The 25,550-nt window shown below is 38.7% G+C and overlaps 1 protein-coding gene and 2 long non-coding RNA genes across 4 annotated transcripts in view; 2 read left to right on the forward strand and 1 right to left on the reverse strand.

Moving 5' to 3' along the window:
- Positions 1-25,550, forward strand: part of LOC119474775 (nucleolar and coiled-body phosphoprotein 1-like) — a 111,290-nt gene that overhangs the window by 80,092 nt on the left and 5,648 nt on the right. The window contains exons 1-2 of one of the 2 annotated variants that reach the window (XR_005203647.1): positions 2,671-2,687; positions 15,231-16,570. The exons of the other annotated variant lie outside the window; for it this stretch is intronic. The gene's annotated coding sequence lies outside the window, so the exon portion shown is untranslated. Of the gene's footprint in view, positions 1-2,670; positions 2,688-15,230; positions 16,571-25,550 lie in introns of those variants that run through there. 2 annotated transcript variants of the gene reach the window in all.
- LOC119474792 overlaps positions 4,577-25,550 on the reverse strand; it is a 29,305-nt gene continuing 8,331 nt past the window's right edge. Inside the window, exons 2-3 of the long non-coding RNA XR_005203652.1 lie at positions 24,399-24,487; positions 4,577-4,681 (exon numbers count right to left, since the gene is read on the reverse strand). This is a non-coding gene — a long non-coding RNA (uncharacterized LOC119474792). The remainder of the gene's footprint in view (positions 4,682-24,398; positions 24,488-25,550) is intronic.
- Positions 5,928-11,289, forward strand: LOC119474796. Its single transcript, XR_005203656.1, has 3 exons — positions 5,928-6,229; positions 9,264-9,304; positions 10,241-11,289. It is a non-coding gene; the product is annotated as an uncharacterized LOC119474796 (long non-coding RNA).

The raw sequence follows: 25,550 nt of genomic DNA on the forward strand, positions 1-25,550 counted from the left end.
TTCACAAAAGGATTGTGCAGCTTTTGTAGCCGCTAAACCTGCAGAAATAAGACAAAAAGAAACTCTCAAAGAGGGTGAAATACACCCGTAACTGTGCTGCTTAGCCAACAGCGTCTCGGTGCTCCTGTGATAATTACACATATTTAAATTAGGAAATATTCTGACATTTGGCACAAAATTGGCCTTTTTCTATTCAAATGAGTAGAACTGCCCCTCTTAGTGGATTAGTTGAATAATTAGTTGTTTTGGTCTCAGTCGACTTAGATTTCTTTAGTTGATTAGTTGTTTTTTATGCTCTTTTCATGCTGAATGACGTATTTCCAGTAAACTTCTGAGCACATCTCTGGTAAACAGCAGATTTAAAGTGGTGCTTTAGTGAGATTCTTTGTGGAGAAACTCAGTTTTACAGATCTGTCCATTAAATCAACTAATCGATTAGTCGATGAAATTGTACGAGTGTTAGTCTTTGGTCGAGGACAGCCCTACAAATGAGCCTCATTGCAAAAACCGTCCAATTCAAGCAGCGCTAATAGCCACCTCTAAACTCTGATGGCCTCCTCCTGAAATATACAGATATTTATTAAAATACCAAACTCCAAAAGAGACCATTCCAGCTCTTTGCTCCAGTGTGTCCCTTTGACAGATCCATGTAAGTGTCTTGTTACTCTACCAGATATCTTAAATATCTGTTAACAAAGTGATTGTTGGAGCCATAATGTAGTTTGTTTTATTTGATCCTTCCTTCAACACAAGGTGACATGCAGTTCTGACATTGACCACAGGGTGGAGCATTAATGTAGGAAGTGTATATAGGTAAACTCCTCAGGTGATGACAGTCAGGTGTGTGAGACGGGACTGTTCACAGAAAGTAGCATCATTTTCATTTCATTTTGTACAGTCACACATCACATGTAGAACCTCTTCTGCTTTATTCCACACCCTGTTATCATGTTTGAAATCAAGTTGGTTTTAATGTTTATTTTCATACTGATGAAGTAACAGTAACTATCACTTGCTGCAGGCCGGACTGTAATTCTTCCTCAGCGGAGGAGATGGAGTCAGATGATGATGGTTCGATCCGTTCTGCAGACGATCAGTGAGTCTAATCTGTTAACCTCATAAACATTCTTTCACACTCTTTCTGAATATATCCTGATGAAGCTGTGAACATCATTAAAACCTTTCCAGCATGGTTACATTCATCTTTTCTGTCGCTGACAGACACTAAAGTCAGTAAAATCATCTTCCTTTTCTTGTAGACCAGAACAGCTGTGAATGTTTGGGCCTTTACATCCTTATAATACTCATATTGTCCTAGAATGATCCCACATGATGGAGTTAAAGTGGGAACTACTTTAAAAAGATTGTAGAAATCATTGAGTGGGAACAGAATCTACTTTTACTTAACTTCTCTGATTCCTACTTGGTAGTTTCTGTGTTTCCAGCAGTGGATGTTTAATAATCTAATCTCCCACCCTGGTGGTCTTTCTCTCTTGTCAGAAACTCTATCAGTGCCACAAATAAGACAAAAAGAAACTCTCAAAGAGGGTGAAATACACCCGTAACTGTGCTGCTTAGCCAACAGCGTCTCGGTGCTCCTGTGATAATTACACATATTTAAATTAGGAAATATTCTGACATTTGACACAAAATTGTCCCTTTTCTATTCAAATGAGTAGAACTGCCCCTCTTAGTGGATTAGTTGAATAATTAGTTGTTTTGGTCTCAGTCGACTTAGATTTCAGGGCATCAACTGCTGTTCAAAGAAATGACTGACAGCACATAAACATACACGGTTATCTGAAGTTAGGAGCGTTTGCTGAATCTGACGTGACACACTTGTACGACGGTACGAAAAGAAGTATGAGAAAGTTAAGATAAGAATATGAAGATGTTCTTGCATGAGGTCCGTTGTTTGTTGTAGCTATTATGGGACTCAGGACTATTTATTTATAGGAAATTGTGACATTAGTACATTGTCCCTATTGTTATTTTATCTATCTTTCTTTCTGTTATTCCATCTATCTTTATCTAGTATTTCTCAAATTAGTTTACATAAAACTGACAAATTCACAACATACTGTATATTATCGTGATATAAAATTAACATATGGCATGATAGACATGTTTATCCATATTGCCCACCCACACTTGCAGCTTAAATCTTAATACCTACTGTATGTATTTTAAATAATGTGCTGTGTTTGTAACAGGAAAAGAGACGAGGTGATCCAGGAGACAAATGTTGGAAGTGGGACGGAAATTTTGTTGAAGCATCAGCCATCAGGGACTTCTGCTGGTCAGCCAGCAGTGGATACCGGATTGGTCCTGCAGCGGGAGCGGGAGCAGCAGCTGCGGGAGCGGGAGCAGCAGCTGCGGGAGCGGGAGCAGCAGCTGCGGGAGCGGGAGCTGCGGGAGCGGGAGCGGGAGCGGCCGACGGCGCGGCAGCTGCTGCGGAAGCAGCAGCTGCGGAAGCGGGAGCAGCAGCTGCGGAAGCGGGAGCAGCAGCTGCGGAAGCGGGAGCAGCAGCTGCAGGAGCGGGAGCGGGAGCGGCCGTCGGCGCGGCAGCAGCTGCGGAAGTGGGAGCAGGAGCAGGAGCTGCGGGAGCTACAGCTACAGCTGCGGAAGCGGGAGCGGCCGACGGCGCGGCAGCTGCTGCGGAAGCGGAAGAAAGGATCCTCTGGCATGTAAGTTTTTATTAACATTAAAATGTAACTGCATTCATGAACATTTTGCACACACACAGTTGGGTTAGGTAAATAATAATAGGTTAGGTAAATAAGGTTATTTTATATTATAACTATTTATTAACTGATTAAATACTTGAGTAGAGGACACACCTGTTCTGAGTCTTATCTGGGTTGTGAAAGGTGAAATATCAGTGTTCAGATGCAGCCACCAGGTTTGTTACTAAAACACTGAGGGGTGAATTCACAACAGGAAGGATTGTGCGGCTTTTGTAGCCGCTAAACCTGCACAAATAAGACAAAAAGAAACTCTCAAAGAGGGTGAAATACACCCGTAACTGTGCTGCTTAGCCAACAGCGTCTCGGTGCTCCTGTGATAATTACACATATTTAAATTAGGAAATATTCTGACATTTGGCGCAAAATTGTCCCTTTTCTATTCAAATGAGTAGAACTGTGGATTAGTTGAATAATTAGTTGTTTTGGTCTCAGTCGACTTAGATTTCAGGACATAAACTGCTGTTCAAAGAAATGACTGACAGCACATAAACATACACGGTTATCTGAAGTTAGGAGCGTTTGCTGAATCTGACGTGACACACTTGTATGACGGTACGAAAAGAAGTATGAGAAAGTTAAGATAAGAATATGAAGATGTTCTTGCATGAGGTCCGTTGTTTGTTGTAGCTATTATGGGACTCAGGACTATTTATTTATAGGAAATTGTGACATTAGTACATTGTCCCTACTTGTTATTTTATCTATCTTTCTTTCTGTTATTCCATCTATCTTTATCTAGTATTTCTCAAATTAGTTTCAATAAAACTGACAAATTCACAACATATATTATCGTGATATAAATGTACATATGGCATGATGGACATGTTTATCCATACTGCCCACCCACACTTGCAGCTTAAATCTTAATACCTACTGTATGCATTTTAAATTATGTGCTGTGTTTGTAACAGGAAAAGAGACGAGGTGATCCAGGAGACAAATGTTGGAAGTGGGACGGAAACTTTGTTGAAGCATCAGCCATCAGGGACTTCTGATGGCTGGCCAGCAGTGGATACCAGATTGGCAGCAGCAATAGCTGCTTTGGCAGCTGCACAAGCAGAAGCAGCAGCTGCAGATGCAGAAGCAGCTGCAGATGCAGAAGCAGCTGCTTTAGCAGAAGCTGAGGGACGTGACAGCTAAAGCAGCTGCAGAAGCAATAGCAGCTGCAGAACCAATAGCAGTTGCAGCAGCAGCAGCTGCAGTTCTTTTGGCTTATTGGCTTTTTGGTTATAAAAGGAAACTTTAAGTGTAAGAACAGTCAACTTTGAGTACACAACTAGTTTACATCTAAGTTGTATTTTTTTATTGCAACTATACTTCAAGTGAATAGGTATACTGTTAGTTTAATAGTTATATACTACAAGCCAAGTATACCTTTCTGTAGGCCTATAAGGCAAGAATACTTAATTATACTTTTCTTATCTCAATCAAAATATTAAGTATAAGTATAAGCCAAGTATACTTAGACTTTACTGTATACTTGTCTGTATAAGCCAAGTATACTTAAGTATATCTCTGATAAGTACATCAAAAATAAACTGAAAGTATACTCTCTTATTTTTAGTTTAAAATAAGTATACTAATAGCACACTAAACTTCTATTGGTAAGGGTCTGGTCGTCTGGCCCCACGTGGGGGTGTAACCTCCAGCCAATAACGGCGTGCAGGGTGTGCAGCCCGTTCAGGTGGTCAAGTACCACCGCTTTGTCACGTCCCTCAGCTTCTGATACCAAGACACAAGCATTAGGCTACACATCAATGGGCACAAGTCCTCCTTTAGATGCTTTGCAGTCATATTTGACGGATGAGAACGGGGCCAACGAATGTTGCATATTATACCTTTAAGAAAAGTTCTCTTTAAAAAAAGCAAATCCATTTAATCAACAATAGTTTCTATAGTTATGCTGAGTTTGTTTTAACCTGCTGTGGTTCCTGCTTCGAACTTGTTGACCTTTGAGCTTTTTGGCACAGAGAGGACGGAGCAGACTGAGGGGTTCTTCTGATGAAGTCATTTTATAATGAACAACTGTAACACCGTGTCCTAACTGGAGACGACGCGAGTGATTAGCAGCAACAAAATCAGCTTGATTACATCGTTTTCATTCCATCACTGTACAATATCAATTTCCACTTGTGCAATTGTGTTAATGGTCTGTTTATTGTCAATACTGTATATATTGTTCCCATTTTTATATCTCCTTTTTTTTTTTTTTTTTTACTGTGTTGTATCTTGCTTTTTGTTTTTACTGATGCTTCTTGTTTCTGCACTATCCCCTTTGCTGCTGTGCACTGCAAATTTACCCGCTGTGGGTCTAATAAAGGAATATCTTATCTTTTCTATAAATAGCAGATAGATCCTATCCTGACATGAATATATATTTTCATACTGTTGGATCATCTGTGAAGATTTCAAGTCTTTTTTTGTATTATTATTATTCTGTTGAGAATAAAATCAAGTGTTCATACATTTGTGGAGTCGGTTGTGTGTTTTTGAAAAAGGGATTCATCCATTAACAGATAAATAGACGGGAAACATCGTCTGGTATAAAAATCTATGATTCAGAAGATGCAGCTTCCTGAGAAACTTGATTTGACTAACTCACACTGCTGAAGCCTCATATTAACTTCAAATAAAGCTTTGCATTTTGTTTAATCAGAAGTTTAAAGTAGCATAAAATGGAAAAAGTAAAGTACAAGTACCTCAAAATTTATTTTATAACTACTTTAAAAATATTTTATTAATAAATATTTTTATTTTATTTTATTTAACAGGGAAACACCAAGAGGGAATTTCATACCAAAAACACCATAACTTTGGAAGATACCAATTTGATTTGACTAATTTACACTGTTGAAGCCTCAAATTAACTTCAAATAAACCTTTGAATTTTTTTTTAAATTAGAAGTTTAAAGTAGCATAAAATCGAAAAGATAAATTACAAAAATGTATTTTATAACTACTTTATTTTATTTTATTTTATTCTATTCCCTATCTGTCCATTTAAACGCAGGGACATAAGAAGTGCCATTATATAAGTAGGGGTTTCTGTTGCCAGTGTTAACTCTTTATATGTCAACATTTTGCTAATTTTACATTTTCATAACACCCGACCTAACACTTAAAACATGCTTGTACCCCACATTTCTAAAAACGGACCCACTTTTATTATTATTATTTAAATTAAACAACACCTTGCCACCTTGCCACCCCTCCGGTCCGAGTTGGTCTCGTCCGTGTGTCCAGCATCAAACGCACATGTTGGGTGTGTTGTGTTGAGGATTGCAGCGATATTACAGCATTTAGTGAACCTCTGCGCTGTTACGTTGCTGTCTGCTCTCTAATGATCACCGTTACAATGCGTTAAGTGTTACAGGCATTGAGAAACACTGAAAACAATCAGCTTTATAGTAGGAAACACTTGTTGTGAGGAGGTTGACACGCGTCCCAGCGTGTCTGCAGACGGTTCCTGTTCACCTGTGAAGGTATGTACACCGACACTCTCATGATGTGTTTAAAGACCTGAGAGGCTGCTCGTTCATTCCATCATTCCATCATGTTCATGTGTGTTAAAGTGTGAACTGAAGTGGGTTTATCCCCGTTAGCTTCCTGTCCTCAGCTGTCAACATGAGAGAGGTTCGATTCTTCCCTTGCACTTCACCTCTTATTGATTCACCCAAAGATATATAAACTATATATATATAAACTGGGAAAAAAAAGTTGGTAAAGTTGTGTTTGGTGGATTATTTCTCTGTTGTTACAATGCTAATGGTCATTGTATTTTACATCGTTGGAAAGCCTGTTTATTTACCTTCACAATGATGTCCAACTTGTAAGGATCATGCATTTGTGGGATGAGCAGCACAGCTGGTTATGTAGCTGGTAGCGCCCAAGAAAAATGTTCCAAAATGCTCTGCCAATGGTAAACAGTGTATTGTCATAAGTGTAGCACCCCAACACGCTATAGTAGCTATAAATAACCTTAAACTAAGATGAAGGGGTGTTTGAGTTCGGTTTCTTAAGGTAGCTACCAAAAAGGTTTACCTGTTATGGGTGAAAATTATATTACCCTATTGATACACAATCTATTTACACTTACAGTAATGTATTTTAAATAACTGACCCCAGACAACTTCTCTGAATGAAAAATAACTGTTTACTGACCGTTTTTAGTAATGTACAAATAATATTTACTCTTTTTGTTCAAAGAAAAAATAACAAAAATAACACACTTTATGCCCCTTTAAAATCCCCCAAAATAAACACTTGAAATATTAGACCACACTTAAATTATCAGATTACCTGAGCAATTAGTTAGCAAAACTTAAATCACCTGGCCAGTTACTGGCAAAACTGAATTTGCTTACACAAATATACTGTAACACCACGCTTAAATCATCTTAGACTCCCTTTGAAAAATCCTATTTCTTCCCTTTTCCTTTTACCACCATTCCCCTATAGAAAATAAACAACTTCAGATCCAACACTGAACTCAATTAGACTCTAAACATTTCTGTGGGCCCACACACACACTCACTCACACACACACACACACACACACACGCACGCACGCACGCACGCACGCACGCACACACACACACGCACGCATGCAAAATAATAAAAGTAGCAGACCTGTACTTTGCTCGGTGCGGTGCGGCCGTCCAAATCTTTATCCTCAGCGAACAAAGACGTGAAAAGTCCAACTTACAGTTCGAAGTCTTCCTTGAAGAAACAGTTCGTAGTTCGGGAAAAACAGTTCAGGTCCGAGAGATGAATCCAGTGGCAGCGGAGACGAAATTCCCGTCACGAAGCAGGCAAACCGTCCTCCTCACGTAGCGAGCAACAGCTTTCCTCACGTAGCGAGCAGCAGCTTTCCTCACGTAGCGAGCAACAGCCTTCCTCACGTAGCGAGCAGCAGCTTTCCTCACGTAGCGAGCAACAGCTTTCCTCACGTAGCGAGCAGCAGCTTTCCTCACGTAGCGAGCAGCAGCTTTCCTCACGTAGCGAGCAGCAGCTTTCCTCACGTAGCGAGCAACAGCTTTCCTCACGTAGCGAGCAACAGCTTTCCTCACGTAGCGAGCAGCAGCTTTCCTCACGTAGCGAGCAACAGCTTTCCTCACGTAGCGAGCAACAGCTTTCCTCACGTAGCGAGCAGCAGCTTTCCTCACGTAGCGAGCAGCAGCTTTCCTCACGTAGCGAGCAACAGCTTTCCTCACGTAGCGAGCAACAGCTTTCCTCACGTAGCGAGCAACAGCTTTCCTCACGTAGCGAGCAACAGCCTTCCTCACGTAGCGAGCAACAGCTTTCCTCACAGCGAGCAACAGCTTTCCTCACGTAGCGAGCAACAGCTTTCCTCACGTAGCGAGCAACAGCTTTCCTCACGTAGCGAGCAAGCGTCCTCTTCACGTGGCAAACAGTCTTCAGTTAGCAACGCCGTCCTCGTGGCTAGCAACTTACTGACGTTACCATAGCAGCGACACAGCTCACACCAAACATTCACTTAATCCACTGTGATAAAAGCAAAACGGTGTGATAGTCCACAGCTACACTTTTCTATTGTTTACATGAACGTTCACCAGGCTATCAAACCCAGCGTTCTTCCCACTCCTTCGTTCTCTCTTCTCCTACGTCTGTTCTACGTTTTCCCTTCTTCTCCTCCTTTCTCCGCGTCTCTCTTCTTTTCTCTCTCTCTCTACCCTCGCCCCCTGCTGGTTCTCTTCCTTAACTGCAGCCAATCACCACAGGTGTCATTGACTGATAACTCAAGTAACCAATCACAAACAAAATAGCTGAAACTAAAGGCACAATCTGTGTTTCTTCACTTAGTTTACATCCACTGTTTACCTTAAAACAATATACATCTATTTATTTTGAACTACTCATTAACACATTTACATCATACCTTATTTATGACTTTGTTCTTTCTTCATTAAACTAAATTACTTTCAGTTTAATTGCTTTTCTGTATTTATCCACCTAACTTTATTAGGCTAACATGTTTTAGTCCCTGACTGTTTTAACCCTTGACTGTTTTACACCTGGACTGTTTTTACACCGGGCTACATAAGGCTACCAGGAAGCCTGCAATGACTGCCCTTCACCGTCAGGCCCGTTTGCGCTGGTGTCGACAACACAGACAATGGAACCTGAACATGTGGGGGAATGTCATGTTCAGTGATGAGTCCAGATTCTGTCTGGGGGGGGGGTTTTCTGGATTTTTTTTTTTATATTCTGTCTCTCACTGTTAAAATAAACCTACCATTAAAATTATAGACCGTTCTTGTCTTTGTCAGTGGGCAAACTTACAAAATCGGCAAGGGATCAAATACTTATTTCCTCCACTGTATATATATATATATATTCACACATATATATATACACATCTCTTTATCTCAGAGACAGAGAGAGAGATGTGGGAGGAATGTCTCTCTCTCTCTCTCTCTCTCTCTCTCTGTGGGAGGAAGGGATGGGCTCCAGCAGGTAAACTCCTGCTTGTTTTCATTTTTGTTTCCTCTTCAGTCAGCAGCTTTGTGACGCAGTTTTTTCCCACCATCTAAAAGGTATTGTAACTACTTTATTACTTTATTACTTTATTAATCTTATCTCCAGAGTCTGTGTAACATCCGTTTATTCAATTATTGCATTTAATTCCGAACAACAACAAAAATAAACAGAAAACTGGTCAGAAAAGCGTTTTTATTTTGTTATTTTTAATAAGGGTGACAGTGCAGCGCTTTATGTAGGCCCACTGTTTTCTCCATCTTAAAATAGTCTAATAAACCAGATGAACAAGTCTCATTTATGTTATTTGGTTTTAATTCAACACTATGATCAACATCCATTCAGCGTCGGTAATATGGAGTAGAACCTGCATCTGATTATTTTATTAGGAGTCAAATGTGACGTGTTACTGTTTTCTTCGTCTTTATATCGGTAGTCTGAGAAACAAAGCAAACAATCAATCTACTATTTAGTCGTTTCACTGAGTGAGAAAAAGCAGAAACTCCATTTCTCCACTTTAAGACTATAAAAGAGGGATAACTGGGCTACTTTACAGTCAACTTTTACTGAACTTCTCTGATACTGAGATATATACAGTATATATGTATATGTATATATATATATATATATATATATATAGGTTTAGATAATCGTTTATCATTCTATCTTTTTTTACCTGCTTACATACTTGAGTTGAGGACACACCTGTGCACATGCACGTACAGTTTCCTGGTTATGAGTATTTTCCTGATAAGGTGAAACATCAGCATGCAGATGCAGCTACCAGGTGAACACTGAGTTCTAGTGTAAGCGACCTGGGTGTGTGCGAAAGAATAAAGTCGTCCAACTCGTTCTGGGTTTTCCTCATAACTTTAGTGAACTCCTGAACACAGTTCAATTAAGTCATCTCCCTTTGCTCCCTCACCGCCAACCATAAACCACTCCTCCTTTTTCTCTCTCTCTTCTCCTCTTCTCTCAACCCATAAAACTCCCAGAGCCCTGAACAGCACCGACTAGCTGACAATATGTGATACCAGCAGTAGCTGTAATATGTGATACCAGCAGTAACTGTAATATGTGATACCAGCAGTAGCTGTAATATGTGATACCAGCAGTAGCTGACAATATGTGATACCAGCAGTAGCTGTAATATGTGATACCAGCAGTAGCTGACAATATATGATACCAGCAGTAGCTGTAATATGTGATACCAGCAGTAGCTGACAATATGTGATACCAGCAGTAGCTGACAATATGTGATACCAGCAGTAGCTGTAATATGTGATACCAGCAGTAGCTGTAATATGTGATACCAGCAGTAGCTGACAATATGTGATACCAGCAGTAGCTGACAATATGTGATACCAGCAGTAGCTGACAATATGTGATACCAGCAGTAGCTGACAATATGTGATACCAGCAGTAGCTGACAATATGTGATACCAGCAGTAGCTGTAATATGTGATACCAGCAGTAGCTGACAATATATGATACCAGCAGTAGCTGTAATATGTGATACCAGCAGTAGCTGACAATATGTGATACCAGCAGTAGCTGACAATATGTGATACCAGCAGTAGCTGTAATATGTGATACCAGCAGTAGCTGTAATATGTGATACCAGCAGTAGCTGACAATATGTGATACCAGCAGTAGCTGACAATATGTGATACCAGCAGTAGCTGACAATATGTGATACCAGCAGTAGCTGTAATATGTGATACCAGCAGTAGCTGACAATATGTGATACCAGCAGTAGCTGACAATATGTGATACCAGCAGTAGCTGACAATATGTGATACCAGCAGTAGCTGACAATATGTGATACCAGCAGTAGCTGACAATATGTGATACCAGCAGTAGCTGACAATATGTGATACCAGCAGTAGCTGTAATATGTGATACCAGCAGTAGCTGTAATATGTGATACCAGCAGTAGCTGACAATATGTGATACCAGCAGTAGCTGACAATATGTGATACCAGCAGTAGCTGTAATATGTGATACCAGCAGTAGCTGTAATATGTGATACCAGCAGTAGCTGTAATATGTGATACCAGCAGTAACTGTAATATCTGATACCAGCAGTAGCTGACAATATGTGATACCAGCAGTAGCTGACAATATGTGATACCAGCAGTAGCTGTAATATGTGATACCAGCAGTAGCAACAATATGTGATACCAGCAGTAGCTGTAATATGTGATACCAGAATATCTAAACATTACTGTAAACACTAAATATGTGTAAACAAAATGGAATAGAGCAAATCAATAACATACTAAACCTATGTTTGCACAACTATGTTTACATGACACAATTTCAGTCTCACACTAACAACATTAGCATTGTAACAACAGAGAAATAATCCACCAAACACAAGTTTACCAACTTTCTTTTTCCAGTTTATATACACATCTCTTTCTCTCAGAGACAAGAGAGAGAGATGTGGAGGAATGTCTCTCTCTCTCTCTCTCTCTCTCTCTCTCTCTCTCTCTCTCTCTCTCTCTCTCTCTCTGTGGGAGGAAGGGATGGGCTCCAGCAGGTAAACTCCTGCTTGTTTTCATTTTCGTTTCCTCTTCAGTCAGCAGCCTTGTGACGCAGTTTTTTCCCACCATCTTAAAGGTATTGTAACTACTTTATTACTTTATTAATCTTATCTCCAGAGTCTGTGTAACATCCGTTTATTCAATTATTGCATTTAATTCTGAACAACAACAAAAATAAACAGAAAACTGGTCAGAAAAGGGTTTTTATTTTATTTGTTTTAAATAAGGCTGACAGTGCAGCGCTTTAGGTAGGCCCACTGTTTTAAAATAGTCTAATAAACCAGATGAACAAGTCTCATTTATGTTATTTGGTTTTAATTCAACACTATGATCAACATCCATTCAGCGTCGGTAATATGGAGTAGAACCTGCATCTGATTATTTTATTAGGAGTCAAATGTGACGTGTTGCTGTTTTCTTCGTCTTTATATCGGTAGTCTGAGAAACAAAGCAAACAATCAATCTACTATTTAGTCGTTTCACTGAGTGAGAAAAAGCAGAAACTCCATTTCTCCACTTTAAGACTATAAAAGAGGGATAACTGGGCTACTTTACAGTCAACTTTTACTGAACTTCTCTGATACTGAGATATATACAGTATATATGTATATGTATATGTATATATATATATATATATATATAGGTTTAGATAATCGTTTATCATTCTATCTTTTTTTACCTGCTTACATACTTGAGTTGAGGACACACCTGTGCACATGCACGTACAGTTTCCTGGTTATGAGTCTTTTCCTGATAAGGTGAAACATCAGCATGCAGATGCAGCTACCAGGTGAACACTGAGTTCTAGTGTAAGCGACCTGGGTGTGTGTGAAAGAATAAAGTCGTCCAACTCGTTCTGGGTTTTCCTCATAACTTTAGTGAACTCCTGAACACAGTTCAATTAAGCCATCTCCCTCTGCTCCCTCACTGCCAACCATAAACCACTCCTCCTTTTTCTCTCTCTCTTCTCCTCTTCTCTCAACCCATAAAACTCCCAGAGCCCTGAACAGCACCGACTAGCTGACAATATGTGATACCAGCAGTAGCTGTAATATGTGATACCAGCAGTAGCTGACAATATGTGATACCAGCAGTAGCTGACAATATGTGATACCAGCAGTAGCTGTAATATGTGATACCAGCAGTAGCTGTAATATGTGATACCAGCAGTAGCTGACAATATGTGATACCAGCAGTAGCTGACAATATGTGATACCAGCAGTAGCTGACAATATGTGATACCAGCAGTAGCTGTAATATGTGATACCAGCAGTAGCTGTAATATGTGATACCAGCAGTAGCTGTAATATCTGATACCAGCAGTAGCTGACAATATGTGATAACAGAATATCTTAACATTAATGTAAACACTAAATATGTGTAAACAAAATGGAATAGAGCAAATCAATAACATACTAAACCTATGTTTGCACAACTATGTTTACATGACACAATTTCAGTCTCACACTAACAACATTAGCATTGTAACTAAGGTTCACGTATTCTCACATGCAGCAAGTTCTTCAGTTAGAGGATCTGAAACCTGCAGATATTGAAGTTGACTTGATGTAACTGTACTGTCAGATCAGTGTGATTAGTCATTGATAACTTGTCTCAGTCCTAATGTATAGTTACCCTTATAATAATCTAATAATAATCTAATAATAATAATAATAATAATGCATGTTAAAGTGATGAGTGGGGTAACTGGGCTACTTTAAAGAGTCAACTTTTACTGAACTTCTCTGAGGCCTGAGGCCTTAAAGGACTGATTTTCAAAATACTATACGTCAACCACACACACACATAAATATATATAAAGTTGCTTTAACAACAGTTCAGTCATTTAAATGAAAAGAAAAAATTAAAAATGTTCTTATTCTCTCTCTTCTGTGTGTCTTGTATTGAATAATCTAATTTCGTTCTCTCTTGTACCAGAAGTGAAACAGAAAGCAAAGGTTCCTCTACAGCCATGGGGTTCATCAAGCTTCTCAGGGCAAAAAAAAGGTAAGCTTTAATATAACCTTTAAAACACAAACACACACACACACACACACACATGCACACACATGCACACATTTTTTGACAACTGGTTTAAGAATATCGTCTTTTTAGTAACCTCTAATCTCTGATGGCCTCCTTCTGAAATATACAGATTTTTCATTAACATACCAAATTGTTAAAACTACAAAAAATGTAGTAGAAGATATTCCAGCTCTTTGCTCCAGTGTGTCCCTTTGACAGATTCATGTAAGTGTCTTGTAGGTAAAATGTAATAATAACAGAAAAATAAGAGTTTATTATCAGAAGGACACTGTTACTCTACCAGATATCTTAAATATCTGTTAACAAAGTGATTGTTGGAGCCATAATGTAGTTTGTTTTATTTGATCCTTCCTTCAACACAAGGTGACATGCAGTTCTGACATTGACCACAGGGTGGAGCATTAATGTAGGAAGTGTATATAGGTAAACTCCTCAGGTGATGACAGTCAGGTGTGTGAGACGGGACTGTTCACAGAAAGTAGCATCATTTTCATGTTCCTCTGCAAGACTGCAAGAGACAAAAAATTTGATGATTACGGTATGTATGTGTGTGTGTGTGTGATTATCTTTCTTCCAGACACGCTATGGAAAGTGAGTCTGACATGGACTCTGAGAGGTCATGTGGTCGCAGTATAAATTTAGAAGAAAGCCCCCCCTCTCCTAAGAAGAAGTACGTTTTTACTGACTGTTTCCACATTATGAACATTTTGTACAGTCACACATCACATGTAGAACCTCATTTTCTTTATTCCACACCCTGTTATCATGTTTGAAATCAAGTTGCTCTTGACTGTAATGTTAATTTTTATATTTATGAAGTAGTATAATAATAATGATTATTACTCTCTGCAGGCTGAAGCTCCTGAAAGCTGTTTTTCAAAAGCTTTTCCACAGAAAAGGTTCCAGATGCAATCGAGACGGGAAGTCTTCAGACTGTCTGTGAGTCAAACCTCCATTTACATTCCTTCACACACTTTATGCAATATATTGGTGAAGCTGTGAACATCAAGACTGACATGCTAAAGTCACACAATATTCCTATATTGTCCTAGAATGATCCCATATGATGGAGCAGGATGTTTAAGTGATTGATTTTCAGAAGGTGTTTAGTTTTGATTATAACTTATTGATAACTTATGGTAAATGTGATCAACCTATATGGAAACATTTCACTATTTTTTTAAGACATTCCCTAATTATTTTATCTGTAAAGGGTTTCTCAAATTAGTTTCCATAAGACTTTCACATTCACAACATACTGTATGTTATCATGGTATAAAATTACATATACCATGATGGACATGTTCATCCATATCACCCACCTCCACTTGCAGCTTAAATCTTTGTACCCACTGTATGCATTTTAAATAATGTGCTGTGTTTCTAACAGGAAAAGAGACGAGGTGATCCACGAGACGCATGTTGGAAGTGGGATGGAAACAGGGTTGAGGCATCTGCAAATATATGTTTCTGATGCTCCTGAAAATCTGTTTAAAAACCAATAATGATTGCTTTTATTAGCATACGTTTGCAGCTCTCCAGTTATACAGCTTTTTATACTGTATATCTGGGATTATCATATCCAAGGCCAAAGGCCTTGAATGATATGGCTGGCCACCAGGAAGACCCAGGACTAGGTGGAGAGATTATACCTCCACACTGGCCTGCGAACACCTCGGGATCCCCAGTCAGAGCTGGTTAATGTGGCCCGGGAAAGGGAAGTTTGGGGTACTCTGCTGGAGCTGTTGCCCCCGCGACCCGACCCCGGATAAGCACTTGAAAATGATTGCGTGAGATGTGTATCAAAAGCATTCATCATATCTAAAAGTTGTTTACATGTCGTCTCTATTATTGAGTTGACAAAGCATGAAACAGACTTCTTACTAATCAAGTTTGGGGTCCTAAGCTGGAGGTGTTGCTCCCGCGACCCGAACCCAGATAAGCACTTGAACTTCTTACTAATCAGCATCATTGTGTGGTTATTTTGGCACACTTTTGATCTGTTTACAACAACGTCTCTGCCATTTTCATGACTAGATGACGTTATTGAGTGTTTATGGCGTAGCTACTATGTTGGCATAGCCTGGCATTGATCGATACGAACTCCGTTCAGAAATCAAGCATTCCAAAAGTTGTTTACATGTTGTCTCTATTATTGAGTTGACAAAGCATGAAACAGACTTCTTACTAATCAAGTTTGGGGTCCTAAGCTGGAGGTGTTGCTCCCGCGACCCGAACCCAGATAAGCACTTGAACTTCTTACTAATCAGCATCATTGTGTGGTTATTTTGGCACACTTTTGATCTGTTTACAACAACGTCTCTGCCATTTTCATGACTAGATGACGTTATTGAGTGTTGATGGCGTAGCTACTATATTAGCAAAGCCTGGCATTGATTGACCTCACGGTACCGCCAGCTGTGTGCTGTGATCTGTTCTTAAAGACACGCACCTTGGCGGAGGTCTGCGCTCTCCGAGTGCCATTCTAGTTTTTTTTACTTCTATTTGAAGTATATTTGCCCAGTGCAGCTTTAAATACCAGTATCTGTAGTTGTTTATTAGTTATAATATCTAAAACAAATGTAACAGAGAAGTTATGGTCATACTGTTGTAAAGCTCTCAGACTGTTCTCAGTTATATGTTAATGAAGAGTTTCTGTTGTCATGTAGTTTTATTTGTATTTTAAAACTAACAATGATTACAGTGAGAATAAAATCAAGTGATTATACATTTGTGGTGTCGATCGTGTCTTTTGGAAAGTGGATTCATTCATTAACAGATAAACACAATGAAGAGGAACTGCTATAAAAATATATGATTCAGAAATGCTTTATTGATCCCCGGGAGGAAGTTAAGATACAGAATATAAACATAAATAAATGTAAGAAAATAGAAATAAATGAGTAAGTAACGTGTAAATTATGTAAGTAATACTACAATATAAACAAATATATGTAAAGAAATATAAGTAAGTAATAAAATTAAAAATTAGAATAAATGAAATATGTACAAATATTTGCATTAAGACGTGCAATATATAACAAATAACAACAGTGCAAATAATAAATATAAAATGCTGAGAAGTGGGATCTATGAAGTGTGTTAAATATAAATGCCAGAATGGTATAAATAAGAATATTTCTTGAAATGTACAGTATAAATACAGTATTAATGAATTATTGCAGAAATTATTCATTATTCATCAAACCATCAAACAGTTTATTTTTTGACAGCTGGTTTAAAAATAACATCTTATTAGTAATCTCTTAACTCTGAAGGCCTCCTCCTGAAATATGCTGATTCTTTTTTAAATTAAAATACCAAATTGCTAAACTGTTTTTCAAACAGCTCTTTGCTCCAGTGTGTCCCTTTGACAGATCCATATTAAAGTCTTGTAGGTAAAGTCTGTTTTATCTTATAATCACATGAATAATAACAGAAAAATCAGAGTTTATTATCAGAAGGACACTGTTACTCTACCAGATATCTTAAATATCTGTTAACAAAGTGATTGTTGGAGCCATAATGTAGTTTGTTTTATTTGATCCTTCCTTCAACACAAGGTGACATGCAGTTCTGACATTGACCACAGGGTGGAGCATTAATGTAGGAAGTGTATATAGGTGAACTCCTCAGGTGATGACAGTCAGGTGTGTGAGACAGGAAGCAAACAGTTTATGAGAGTCTGAATTTGCTGAATGGAAACAGATTGGACAGCGCTATCTACATAATGCTGGTGAGCAGACAGTCAAACTGAAGAAATGATATACAGCGCACATGGACATTGGTTTATTTGTAGTATTTTTGTAAAAGTCACTACAGTGATTTTAATTTTATTCCAAATAATAGGGGAGACCAGGGGCAATTGTAACATCCCAAATATCTCAAACAGCTATATATATTTATTCATTCATTTATTTTGATTTTGTATCCATCTATTAATAATGAACCTAACCTGCATGTCTTTAGACTGTGGGAGGAAGTCAGAGAGCAGTTTAGGTCCCAGATTGTGGAGACATGGGATCGCCACTGGCTGCAGAATCTCATCCCGATATCTCACTGCATTGAGATGGCCTTCAATGATGACAAGCCTTGTTTTACCAGTGAGGGAGATGCCCCCCCCACACCATGACACTGCCCCCACCAAAAGCTGTTACTCCATCGGTGCAACAATCAGCATAGCAGGAGAATACACTGTTTACCATTGGCAGAGCATTTTGGAACATTTTTCTTGGGCGTTACCCACATAATCAGCTGTGCTGCTCATCCCACAAATGCATGATCCTTACAAGTTGGACATCATTGTGAAGGTAAATAAACAGACTTTCCAACGATTTAAAATACAATGACCATTAGCATTGTAAGCACTTTTTTTCCCCAGTTTATATATACAGGGTCGGCGCCAGAGTGTTGGGGGCGGACGGGCAATCAGCTTTGACAGGGGGGGCATTTTTTCCACCTCATCTAGCCTTTATTAAGTGTATATTTAACATTCTCATGTTTCATGAAAGAAATAAACTGACAGAGATGTATATGTATACATACTGTCACTTATGCGCACAGGCTCGCACGCATACACATGCTGTTATGTCCACAAAAACAGGTTATAAACTAACACGTGTCCTAAGTGGATGTGCGCCCCATCGCACCTAGGACGCTCTTTGTCCACTGAGTCCGTTCAATCTGCTCTTCTGTCACGTCATGTAAACAAACCACGTACAGATCAGCTGTGAGCTCCAGATCAGACTGCAGCTGGAGACGTAACCACTTCAAAGATGGACTTGCATTTATATATTGCTTTTCTAGTCTTCCGACCCCTCAAAGCGCTTTACACTACATGTCAGCATTCACCCATTCATACACACACTGATGGCAGAGGCTGCTAAGGTGCCAGCTTTGCCCATCTAATCTAAATACTCATTCACACACCGATGGCTATGCCTTTGGGAGCAATTTTGGGGTTAAGTGTCTTGCTCAAGGACACATCGACATGTGACCCGGAGCAGCCGGGGATCGAACCACCGACCTTCCGATTGGTGGACAACCTGCTCTGCCCTCTGAGCCACAGCCGCCCCAAGATGGGTTGGTTGTTATCTTCCTACGTTTGTAGCCTACTTTTTAAACAGAAAACACTATTTTTATATTGTGATATTTACTGGAAGTAACATACGATATAGCCAAGAGTAAGTAGGTTGTTATCTCGATATCTTCTCCAGCCAGCTGCCACCTTATTAAGGTTTCTGTTTGTGAGGAGGTATGGAGGCTACAGATAACTCCTCAGGCACGCCCTGCGTCTTGCTTGTGCCAGGGTCAAAATGTGCACAGAGACAGGTGCCGGGATAAACAGGCAGTTAAACAACACATTAATCTACATTCTGACTGACTTCTCCATAACTATAGTTTAAATTGATAAAGACTAAATGTGGATGTTTCTCTCACCAGTTGTTGTCCCTGCTCAGCCTGCTGTAGAGTAACATTAGTCCATTGTTTTATTCCACAATAACAGAATAATCCAAACAGGTAGAAGAAGTAAGATGTGAGAGGAGCACAGGATGCTTTTTACTCTCCTGTGCTTTAATGCACCTGGTTTGTAGGTCTACTTTCTCTTTTTTTCTATTGAGCTAGATTTTAAAAAACACACAAACGTCAATTCACTAGTGAACGCTACGCATATAACTGTGAGCGTCAATGCTTGTGCTAAAAGTGTCAATAATCAAGTTAATATCTTCATTGAGAGTTCAGATGAAGTCGTGCCGAGCTGTGCAGCGCCGTGTTGCCCAAGTACATGTCCTAGTTGTTTCCTAAACACTAAACTATCACTGTTTTGTGCTTTATTTTGCATTGCAGTGTTAAGTCCTTCCATTACCAAACTGTATGACTTCATTTTACTTATATCCTAGCTGTTATTTCAGTTTAGTTTTTTTGTCAAGAGAGAATTCAGCTGAGGGGGCACAGTGACCTTTGACCCCCAAGGCTTGCATCCTAACGCAGACACTGACTACACCCCTTATTTACTCCCCCAAAGATATATATATATCTACTGTGGGATGGGGTAGAGAGCAGTTTGGAGGGATGGGCTCAGTTTAGTTTCACTTATGTGTTTCCTCTTCAGTCAGCAGCCTTGCGAAACAGTTTTTTCCCACCATCTAAAAGGTATTGTAACTACTTTATTACTTTATTAATCTGTTTATCCGTTTATTTAATTATTGCATTTAATTCTGAACAAAAAAAAATAAACAGAAAACTGGTCAGAAAAGGGTTTTTATTTTGTTATTTTAAATAAGGCTGACAGTGCAGCGCTTTATGTAGGCCCACTGTTTTAAAATAGTCTAATAAACCAGATGAACAAGTCTCATTCATGTTGTTTGGTTTTAATTCAACACTATGATCAACATCCATTCAGCGTCGGTAATATGGAGTAGAACCTGCATCTGATTATTTTATTAGGAGTCAAATGTGACGTGTTGCTGTTTTCTTCGTCTTTATATCGGTAGTCTGAGAAACAAAGCAAACAATCAATCTACTATTTAGTCGTTTCACTGAGTGAGAAAAAGCAGAAACTCCATTTCTCCACTTTAAGACTATAAAAGAGGGGTAACTGGGCTACTTTACAGAGTCAACCTCTACTGAACTTCTCTGAGGCCTACTTTGTAGTTTCTATGTATCCAGCAGTTGCTGCAGCTGGATGTGTTTCTTAGTCTACTTTTTATAGAGATAGATAAGCAAACATCCAACAAATATTTTATCGGCACTCATACATTTTTCTTCTTTATTTTTTTTTTTTTAGATGAAAGATAACATAAAAATCAGTAATGATATCTATATAATAAAATTAAAGGACTGATTTTCAAAATACTATACGTCAACCACACACACACACACACACACACACACACACACACACACACACACATACATATATATAAAGTTGCTTTAACAACAGTTCAGTCATTTAAATGAAAAGAAAAAATGAAAAATGTTCTTATTCTCTCTTTTTTGTGTGTCTTGTATTGAATAATCTAATTTCTTAGTGATACAGAAAGCAAAGCTTCCTCTACAGCCATGGAGGTCTGCAAGCTTATCGCAGAAAAAAAAAGGTAAGATTTAATAGAACCTTTAACACACACACAGACGCATAGACACATTTTTGACAACTGGTTTAAAAACATTTTATTAACATACCAAATTGTTAAAACTCCAAAAAATGTAGTAGAAGATATTCCAGCTCTTTGCTCCAGTGTGTCCCTTTGACAGATCCATGTAAGTGTCTTGTAGGTAAAGTGTGTTTTTCTTATGATCACATGAATAACAGAGAGTTTATTATCAGAAGGACACTGTTACTCTACCAGATATCTTAAATATCTGTTAACAAAGTGATTGTTGGAGCCATAATGTAGTTTGTTTTATTTGATCCTTCCTTCAACACAAAGTGACATGCAGTTCTGACATTGACCACAGGGTGGAGCATTAATGTAGGAAGTGTATATAGGTAAACTCCTCAGGTGATGACAGTCAGGTGTGTGAGACGGGACTGTTCACAGAAAGTAGCATCATTTTCATTTCATTTTGTACAGTCACACATCACATGTAGAACCTCTTCTGCTTTATTCCACACCCTGTTATCATGTTTGAAATCAAGTTGGTTTAATGTTTATTTTCATACTGATGAAGTAACAGTAACTATCACTTGCTGCAGGTGGGACTGTAATTCTTCCTCAGAGGAGGAGGAGGACTTTGAGGCAGATGATGGTGGTTCGGTCCAGTTTCCAGACGATCAGTGAGTCTAATCTGTTAACCTCATAAACATTCTTTCACACTCTTTTTGAATATATCCTGATGAAGCTGTGAACATCATTAAAACCTTTCCAGCATGGTTACATTCATCTTTTCTGTCGCTGACAGACACTAAAGTCAGTAAAATCATCTTCCTTTTCTTGTAGACCAGAACAGCTGTGAATGTTTGGGCCTTTACATCCTTATAATACTCATATTGTCCTAGAATGATCCCACATGATGGAGTTAAAGTGGGAAGTACTTTAAAAAGATTGTAGAAATCATTGAGTGGGAACAGAATCTACTTTTACTTAACTTCTCTGATGCCTACTTGGTAGTTTCTGTGTTTCCAGCAGTGGATGTTTGATAATCTAATCTCCCACCCTGGTGGTCTTTCTCTCTTGTCTACTAGACTGAGTACAGAAAGCTTCATGAGGAGGCACTATTATATATTATAGCTATTTATTAAGTGATTAAATACTTGAGTTGAGGACACACCTGTTCTGAGTGAAGAAAGAGCAGAAAGAGGGGGAACAAAGACATTCCTCTGGTTTTGTCCTGGGTGAATTTCACACCTATGTGTGAATGCTACAGTAGCCAATGGCTACTGAGCTGAGTCCACAGCCAATGGCTGCATGACTCAAGGATCCTGAGAAGCGTAGTGCATTGTCTTTGCCACCAGTAATGGTGGGTCCCTACAGCCATCTGCGGTGCAGACAGAAAGATCATTATTATCAATGTGTGACAAATGTCACATCATAGTTACTAAATATGTCTTTTTGCATGTTGTTGAACCCATTCATTCTTCATTCATTGGTCCCTTGGTAGGTTCTGTCGGTTCAGAAAACTTATTCATGTGGTCGCATTGTAAATTGTGAAGAAAGCCGCCCCTATATTAAAAAGAAGTAAACTTTTACTGACATTAAAATGTTGCCTCATTAAGAACATTTTGTACAGTCACACATCACATGTAGAACCTCTTCTGCTTTATTCCACACCCTGTTATCATGTTTGAAATCAAGTTGTATTTAATGTTTATTTTCATACTGATGAAGTAACAGTAACTATCACTTGCTGCAGGTGGGACTGTAATTCTTCCTCAGAGGAGAAGAAGAAGGAGAAGAAGAAGGAGAAGAAGGAGAAGGAGAAGGAGGAGAAGAAGGAGGAGGACTGTGAGCCAGATGTTGTTTCGGTCCAGGCTGCAGACTATCTGTGAGTCTAATCTGTTAACCTCATAAACATTCTTTCACACTCTTTTTGAATATATCCTGATGAAGCTGTGAACATCATTAAAACCTTTCCAGCATGGTTACATTCATCTTTTCTGTCACTGACAGACACTAAAGTCAGTAAAATCAACTTCCTTTTCTTGTAGACCAGAACAGCTGTGAATGTTTGGGCCTTTACATCCTTATAATACTCATATTGTCCTAGAATGATCCAACATGACGGAGTTAAAGTGGGAACTACTTTAAAAAGATTATAGAAATCATTGAGTGGGAACAGAATCTACTTTTACTGAACTTCTCTGATGCCTACTTGGTAGTTTCTGTGTTTCCAGCAGTGGATGTTTAATAATCTAATCTCCCACCAGCATCAGTTTGGACCAGCAAAAGAAGCTGGGGCCGAAGCTGCGGCAGCAGGAGCGGAAGCAGGAGCGGAAGCAGGAGCTGCGGCAGAAGCGGCAGAAGCAGAACAAGCTGTGGGACAGGGAGCAGCAGCAGTAGCAGCATCAGCATCAGCAGCAGGACGAGGTGCAGCAGCAGTAGCTGCATTTCTAATTTCCTAAAAAACAATGTATTGACTGATACAAAAATAATCCCTCTCAATCATCACTTATGTCCCACTAGAAGTGTGTGGTGTTGTCTGTTTCTGCAGAGACCCTGCAGCCTTCTGCCCGTATTTCCTCTATCCTTCTTATTTTGCTTTACTCGGGACGCTTCCCCTTATGAACAAGTACTATACTTCAAGATTATTTCATGAAGTATACTTTATTTAGTAAGTATACTAATATCAATGTAGTATACTTGTAAGTTTACTAATTCAATACTTATTGGGACTAAATTGGCTTTTTAGTTATAAAAGGATACTTTAAGTGTAAGAACATTCAGCTTTGAGTACACAACTAGTTTACATCTAAGTTGTATTTTGTACTGCAACTATACTCTGAACTATACTACAAGTGAATAGGTATACTGTTAGTTTAATAGTTATATACTTACAAGCCAAGTATACCTTTCTGTATAAGGCAAGAATACTTAATTATACTTTTCTTATCTCAATCAAAAGATTAAGTATAAGTATAAGCCAAGTATACTTAGACTTTACTGTATACTTGTCTGTATAAGCCAAGTATACTTAAGTATATCTCTGATAAGTATATTAAAAATAAACTGAAGTTTAAAATAAGTATACTAATAGCACACTAAACTTCTATTGGTAAGGGTCTGGTCGTCTGGCCCCACGTGGGGGTGTAACCTCCAGCCAATAACGGCGTGCAGGGTGTGCAGCCCGTTCAGGTGGTCAAATACCACCGCTTTGTCACGTCCCTCAGCTTCTGATACCAAGACACAAGCATTAGGCTACACATCAATGGGCACAAGTCCACCTTTAGATGCTTTGTGGCCGTATTTGACGGATGAGAACGGGGCCAACAAATGTTGCATATTATACCTTTAAGAAAAGTTCTCTTTAAAAAAAGCAAATCCATTTAATCAACAATAGTTTCTATTGTTATGCTGAGCTTGTTTTAACCTGCTGTGGTTCCTGCTTTGAGCTTGTTGACCTTTAAGCTTGTTGGCCGTTTACCTTTTAGTGCCATTGATACCCAAAGAAAACTACATTATTCACCTGTAACATTTATACGCTGCTCACCTAATAATTAAAATGCTGTTTGAGGCTGTTTTCAGAACAGAGAGGGAGGAAGGTTGCGTGTGGTTGCTCTGGATGTTGTGGTTTTTGTTATATCTTGAATTTTTAATAAAGTATTGTTAAAATTCAAATTCTCTCTCTCTCTCTCTCTCTCTCTGTCTGTGGGAGGGAGGGATGGGCTCCAGCAGGTAAACTCCTGCTTGTTTTCACTTGTTTTCTCTTCAGTCAGTAGCCTTGTGACGCAGTTTTTTCCCACCATCTAAAAGGTATCGTAACTACTTTATTACTTTATTAATCTTATCTCCAGAGTCTGTGTAACATCAGTTTAGTCAATTATTACATTTAATTCCGAACAAAAAAAAATAAACAGAAAACTGGTCAGAAAAGGTTTTTTATTTTATTATTTTTAATAAGGGTAACAGTGCAGCGCTTTATGTAGGCCCACTGTTTTCTTTTTCTTAAAATAGTCTAATAAACCAGATGAACAAGTCTCATTTATGTTATTTGGTTTTAATTCAACACTATGATCAACATCCATTCAGCATCGGTAATATGGAGTAGAACCTGCATCTGATTATTTTATTAGGAGTCAAATGTGACGTGTTACTGTTTTCTTCTTCTTTATATCGGTAGTCTGAGAAACAAAGCAAACAATCAATCTACTATTTAGTCATTTCACTGAGTGAGAAAAAGCAGAAACTCCATTTCTCCACTTTAAGACTATAAGATAATGAAAGTACTGAGAGATGAACATGTTGTCACATGCAGCAAGTTCTTCAGTTAGAGGATCTGAAACCTGCAGATCCTGAAGTTGACTTGATGTAACTGTACTGTCAGATCAATGTGATTAGTCATTGATAACTTGTCTCAGTCCTAATGTATAATTACTCTTATAATAATCTAACAATAATAATAATGCATGTTAAAGTGAGGAGTGACTGGGCTACTTTAAAGAGTCAACTTTTACTGAAATTCTCCGATACTGAGATATATCTATATAGTCTGTGCGCATAAGTGACAGTATGTATAGACCTCTCTGACAGTTTATTTCTTTCATGAAACATGA

Source organism: Sebastes umbrosus, chromosome 16 (genome assembly GCF_015220745.1).
Source record: "Sebastes umbrosus isolate fSebUmb1 chromosome 16, fSebUmb1.pri, whole genome shotgun sequence".
Classification (NCBI taxonomy): domain Eukaryota; kingdom Metazoa; phylum Chordata; class Actinopteri; order Perciformes; family Sebastidae; genus Sebastes; species Sebastes umbrosus.